The following is a 6,708-nucleotide window of genomic DNA, read 5'->3' as shown; positions in this document are numbered from 1 at the left end:
CCTTCACACAAACAAAGACATGCACAGAGAGACACATGTCCTTCCCTGTACAGTCGTGGCCAAAAGTTTTGAGAACGACAAAAATTAATTACCACAAAGTTTGCTGCTTCAGTGTCTTTAGATATTTTTGTCAGATGTTACTATGGAATACTGAAGTATAATTACAAGCATTTCGTAAGTGTCAAAGGCTTTTATTGACAATTACATGAAGTTGATGCAAAGATATTTGCAGTGTTGACCCTTTTTTTTCAAGACGTCTGCAATCCGCCCTGGCATGCTGTCAATTATCTTCTGGGCCACATCCCGACTTTTGGCAGCCAATTCTTGCATAATCAATGCTTGGAGTTTGTCAGAATTTGTGGGTTTTTGTTTGTCCACCCGCCTCTTGAGGATTGACCACAAGTTCTCAATGAAATCAAGGTCTGGGGAGTTTCCTGGCCATGGACCCAAAATATCGATGTTTTGTTCCCCGAGCCACTTAGTTATCACTTTTGCCTTATGGCAAGGTGCTCCATCATGCTGGAAAATGCATTGTTCGTCACCAAACTGTTCCTGGATGGTTGGGAGAAGTTGCTCTCGGAGGATGTGTTGGTACCATTCTTTATTCATGGCTGTATTCTTAGGCAAAATTGTGAGTGAGCCCACTCCCTTGGCTGAGAAGCAACCCCACACATGAATGGTCTCAGGATGCTTTACTGTTGGCATGACACAGGACTGATGGTAGCGCTCACCTTGTCTTCTCCAGACAAGCTTTTTTCCGGATGCCCCAAACAATCGGAAAGGGGATTCATCAGAGAAAATGACTTTACCCCAGTCCTCAGCAGTCCAATTCCTGTACCTTTTGCAGAATATTAGTCCGTCCCTGATGTTTTTCCTGGAGAGAAGTGGCTTCTTTGCTGCCCTTCTTGACACCAGGCCATCCTCCAAAAGTCTTCGCCTCACTGTGAGTGCAGATGCACTCATTCCTGCCATTCCTAAGCGAGCTCTGTACTGGTGGTGCCCCGATCCCGCAGCTGAATCAACTTTAGGAGACGGTCCTGGCGCTTGCTGGACTTTCTTGGGTGCCCTGAATCCTTCCTCACAACAATTGAACCGCTCTCCTTGAGGTTCTTGATGATCCGATAAATGGTTTATTTAGCTGCAATCTTACTGGCAGCAATATCCTTGCCTGTGAAGCCCTTTTTGTGCAAAGCAATGATGACTGCACGTGTTTCCTTGCAGGTAACCATGTTTGACAGAGGAAGAACAATGATTCCAAGCACCACCCTCCTTTTGAAGCTTCCAGTCTGTTATTCGAACTCAATCAGCATAACAGAGTGATCTCCAGTCTTGTCCTCGTCAACACTCACACCCGTGTTAACGAGAGAATCACTGACATGATGTCAGCTGGTCCTTTTGTGGCAGGGCTGAAATGCAGTGGAAATGTTTTTGGGGGGATTCGGTTCATTTGCATGGCAAAGAGGGACTTTGCAATTAATTGCAATTCATCTGATCACTCTTCATAACATTCTGGAGTATATGCAAATTGCCATCATACAAACTGAGGCAGCAGACTTTGTGAAAATTAATATTTGTGTCATTCTCAAAACCTTTGGCCACGACTGTAGTGACAAATCCAACCTGATACACATTCATGCATACAGTACTCACACAGGCAAGTATGTGCACGTGTACTTGCACATATACGAATACAAACACACACACACACACACACACACGCACGCACGCACGCACGCACACACGCACGCACGCACGCACACACACACACACACACTCTCTCACTCTCTCCTGTTCTGTGTCTGAACTGTTTATTACAGTCAGTTAAAGCCTGTAATAGCACGGTGACATCACCTGTATCTAGGCCCAGATAACACGCTGGGTTTTTATGTGTTCTGTTGTTTCATTGATGCGTTACAACAAGATGGTGGTTATTTGGTTTACAAAATGTAATAGTGTTAATGGTTTCCATGACGCTGTAGCGATCAGCCTCTTTCTCTCCATTTCTCTCCCTCTCTCTCAACATTTCTCTATCTCTCTTTCTCTCTCTCTCTCACCATTTCTCTCTCTCTCTCTCTCTCTCTCACCATTTCTCTCTCTCTCTCTCTTTCTCTCTCTCTCCATTTCTCTCCCTCTCACCATTTCTCTCTCCCTCTCTTTCTCTCTCTCTCTCTCCATTTCTCTCCCTCTGTCTCACCATTTCTCTCTCTCTCTCTCACCATTTATCTCTCTCTCTCTTTCTCTCTCTCTACCATTTCTCTCTCTCTCTCTCTCTCTCTCTCACACCATTTCTCTCTCTCTCCCTCTCTCTTCTCTCTCTCTCTCTCCCTCTCTCTCTCTGTCTCTCTCTCTCTCTGTCTCTGTCTCTCTCTCTCTCTCTCCATCTCTCTCTCTCTCTCCCTCTCTCTTCTCTCTCTCTCGTTCTCTCTCCCTTCTCTCGATATCTCAGTTCTTGGGAAACTCCTGACAAAGACTCTGGAAAAGACGGTTGTATGTTTGACTTTCTTGATATATTAGAGAAATGAAACCCGCACAAACAATGGACGTTTTGAAGACAGTTTCTTATCCTGTTAACACCACAGTGTTAAGATACTAATCCTGGTTTGTTCATCTATCCTGTTAGCATGACAGTTAGCATCACAGTGTTAATCCTGGTTTGTTCATCTATCCTGTTAGCATCACTGTTAGCATCACAGTGTTAATCCTGGTTTGTTCATCTATCCTGTTAGCATCACAGTTAGCATCACAGTGTTAATCCTGGTTTCTTCATCTATCCTGTTAGCATCAGAGTGTTAATCCTGGTTTGTTCATCTATCCTGTTAGCATCACAGTGTTAATCCTGGTTTGTTCATCTATCCTGTTAGCATCACAGTTAGCATCACAGTGTTAATCCTGGTTTGTTCATCTATCCTGTTAGCATCACAGTGTTAATCCTGGTTTGTTAATCTATCCTGTTAGCATCACAGTTAGCGTCACAGTGTTAATCCTGGTTTGTTCATCTATCCTGTTAGCATCACAGTTAGCGTCACAGTGTTAATCCTGGTTTGTTCATCTATCCTGTTAGCATCACAGTTAGCATCACAGTGTTAATCCTGGTTTGTTCATCTATCCTGTTAGCATCACAGTTAGCATCACAGTGTTAATCCTGGTTTGTTCATCTATCCTGTTAGCATGACAGTTAGCGTCACAGTGTTAATCCTGGTTTGTTCATCTATCCTGTTAGCATCACAGTGTTAATCCTGGTTTGTCCATCTATCCTGTTAGCATCACAGTTAGCATCACAGTGTTAATCCTGGTTTGTTCATCTATCGTGTTAGCATCACAGTTAGCATCACAGTGTTAATCCTGGTTTGTCCATCTATCCTGTTAGCGTCACAGTGTTAATCCTGGTTTGTTCATCTATCCTGTTAGCATCACAGTTAGCGTCACAGTGTTAATCCTGGTTTGTTCATCTATCCTGTTAGCGTCACAGTGTTAATCCTGGTTTGTTCATCTATCCTGTTAGCATCACAGTTAGCGTCACAGTGTTAATCCTGGTTAGTTCATCTATCATGTTAGCATCACAGTTAGCGTCACAGTGTTAATCCTGGTTTGTTTGGGACAGATTGGATCATCCTTGTTTTTCCTTGTTAATGATGTCAGAAGGAGCAGTGGAGGGAAGTGAAGTCCACCCTGTCACATCCTGTTGGAGAGAAGAGAAGAGGAAGAGAGAAGGAGAGGAGAGGGGAGGAGAAGAGGAGAGGGGAGGGGGGGAGGAGAGAAGAGGAGGAGGGGAGATGATGGGAGAGGAAGGGAAGAGAGAAGGAGAGGAGAGGGAGAGGAGGGGAGATGAAGGGAGAGGAGAGGAGAGGAGGAGGAGGAGGAGATAGAGCAGAGGAGGAGAGGAGAGGAGGAGAGAAGAGGAGGAGGAGAGGAGAGAAGAGGAGGAGGAGAGGAGAGAAAAGGAGAGGAGATAGAGAAGGGGAGGGGAGAGAAGAGGAGGAGATAGAGAAGAGAGTAAGAGAGGAGATGGAGGAGAGGAGGGGAGGGAGAGGAGGAGGGGAGAGGAGATGAGGGGAGAGCAGAAAGGGGAGAGGAGGGGGGTGTAGAGAAGAGTAGAGGAGGAAGGGAGATGAGAGGAGAGGAGGGGAGGGAGAGGAGGAGGGGGGAGAGGAGATGAGGGGAGAGGAGAGGAGGAGGGGGGAGAGGAGATGAGGGGAGAGGAGAGGAGAGTAAAGGAGGAGGGGAGATGAGAGGAGAGGAGGAAGAGAGGTTATGAAGAGAGGAGGAAGAGAGGTTATGAAGGACGACAGGGGGTATAATAGATTGCTGTTATCTGGATGAGTAATGAACATGCCCACATGTGGTCTGGATGGTGTGAAGTCCCATCAATCATGACACAATCCCACACTGTACAATATACATCCACACTACTGGATCATTCTACAGTCTGACAAATCATGTTGGAGGACAAGGAATTCAATGTGTCAACATGTAACACATGGAAATATTCTCTACTTCTCTCTCACACACACACACACACACACACACACACACACACACACACACACACACACACACACACACACACACACACACACACACATACACACACACACACACACACACACACACTCACACTCTACTGTGGGTCTGTTAAATAGGTCTATTGAGCAGTTAAATGTCAGCTGTGACCACAGACATTGTGTTTGTGTTCCAAACGGCACCCTATTCCCTGTATAGTACACTACTTTAGACCAGGGCCTATAGGGAAACCCATAGGGCTCTGATCAGAAGTGGTGCACTATATAGGGAATAGGGCCCTGGTCTAAAGTAGTGCACTATATAGGGAATAGGGTTCTGGTCTAAAGTAGTGCACTACATAGGGAATAGGGCTCTGGTCTGAAGTAGTGCACTATATAGGGAATAGGGCTCTGGTCTAAAGTAGTGCACTATATAGGGAATAGGGTGCCATTTGGAACACATATATTGTGCTGTTGCAGAGAGCGGTAAGGGGCGTGTGGCAGCGAGGGGTCATGGCAGGGGTCAGTAGGATTCAAAGGTCACGGAGCCTGCTACAATGTCTTGTTGTACTGAGAGACAATCCTCCTATCAATGAGACTGGAGGGTGGAGGGACTGGGGAGGGTGTAGGCACTGGGGAGGGAGGAGGGACTGGGGAGGGTGGAGGGACTGGGGAGGGGTGGAGGGACTGGGGAGGGGTGGAGGGACTGGGGAGGGGGGGAGGGACTGGGGAGGGGTGGAGGGACTGGGGAGGGTGGAGGGACTGGGGAGGGTGGAGGCACTGGGGAGGGAGGAAGAACTGGGGAGGGTGGAGGCACTGGGGAGGGGTGGAGGGACTGGGGAGGGTGGAGGGACCGGGGAGGGTGGAGGGACCGGGGAGGGTGGAGGGACTGGGGAGGGGTGGAGGGACTGGGGAGGGTGGAGGGACCGGGGAGGGTGGAGGGACCGGGGAGGGTGGAGGGACTGGGGAGGGGTGGAGGGACTGGGGAGGGTGGAGGCACTGGGGAGGGAGGAGGGACTGGGGAGGGTGGAGGCACTGGGGAGGGGTGGAGGCACTGGGGAGGGGTGGAGGGACTGGGGAGGGTGGAGGCACTGGGGAGGGAGGAGGGACTGGGGAGGGTGGAGGCACTGGGGAGGGGTGGAGGGACTGGGGAGGGAGGAGGGACTGGGGAGGGTGGAGGCACTGGGGAGGGTGGAGGGACTGGGGAGGGTGGAGGGACTGGGGAGGGTGGAGGGACTGGGGAGGGTGGAGGCACTGGGGAGGGGTGGAGGGACTGGGGAGGGTGGAGGGACTGGGGAGGGAGGAGGGACTGGGGAGGGTGGAGGCACTGGGGAGGGTGGAGGGACTGGGGAGGGTGGAGGCACTGGGGAGGGTGGAGGGACTGGGGAGGGAGGAGGGACTGGGGAGGGTGGAGGGACTGGGGAGGGTGGAGGCACTGGGGAGGGGTGGAGGGACTGGGGAGGGGTGGAGGGACTGGGGAGGGTGGAGGGACTGGGGAGGGAGGAGGGACTGGGGAGGGTGGAGGGACTGGGGAGGGAGGAGGGACTGGGGAGGGTGGAGGGACTGGGGAGGGAGGAGGGACTGGGGAGGGTGGAGGCACTGGGGAGGGTGGAGGGACTGGGGAGGGTGGAGGCACTGGGGAGGGTGGAGGGACTGGGGAGGGTGGAGGCACTGGGGAGGGGTGGAGGGGTGGAGGGACTGGGGAGGGTGGAAGGACTGGGGAGGGTGGAGGCACTGGGGAGGGGTGGAGGGACTGGGGAGGGTGGAGGCACTGGGGAGGGGTGGAGGGACTGGGGAGGGGAGGAGGGACTGGGAAGGGTGGAGGCACTGGGGAGGGGTGGAGGGACTGGGGAGGGGTGGAGGGACTGGGGAGGGTGGAGGGACTGGGGAGGGGTGGAGGAACTGGGGAGGTTGGGGGAGAGTGGGGGTTAGAGGTCACATGATAAAAGGTTAGAGCTTAGTTTGGGGGTTAGAGGTCACATGATGAAAGGTTAGATCTTAGTGTGGGGGTTGGAGGTCACATGATGAAAGGTTAGATCTTAGTGTGGGGGTTGGAGGTCACATGATGAAAGGTTAGATCTTCGTGTGGGGGTTAGAGGTCACATGATGAAAGGTTAGATCTTCCCTATCTCCTCTCTCTATCTCCCCTCTGCTCTCTCTCTATCCCCCCCTCTCTATCTCCTCTCCTCTCTCTGTCTCCCCTCTCTCT

The sequence above is a fragment of the Salvelinus namaycush genome, unplaced genomic scaffold (assembly GCF_016432855.1).
Source record: "Salvelinus namaycush isolate Seneca unplaced genomic scaffold, SaNama_1.0 Scaffold2001, whole genome shotgun sequence".
NCBI classification, from domain to species: domain Eukaryota; kingdom Metazoa; phylum Chordata; class Actinopteri; order Salmoniformes; family Salmonidae; genus Salvelinus; species Salvelinus namaycush.
This window is presented reverse-complemented; position numbering follows the sequence as displayed.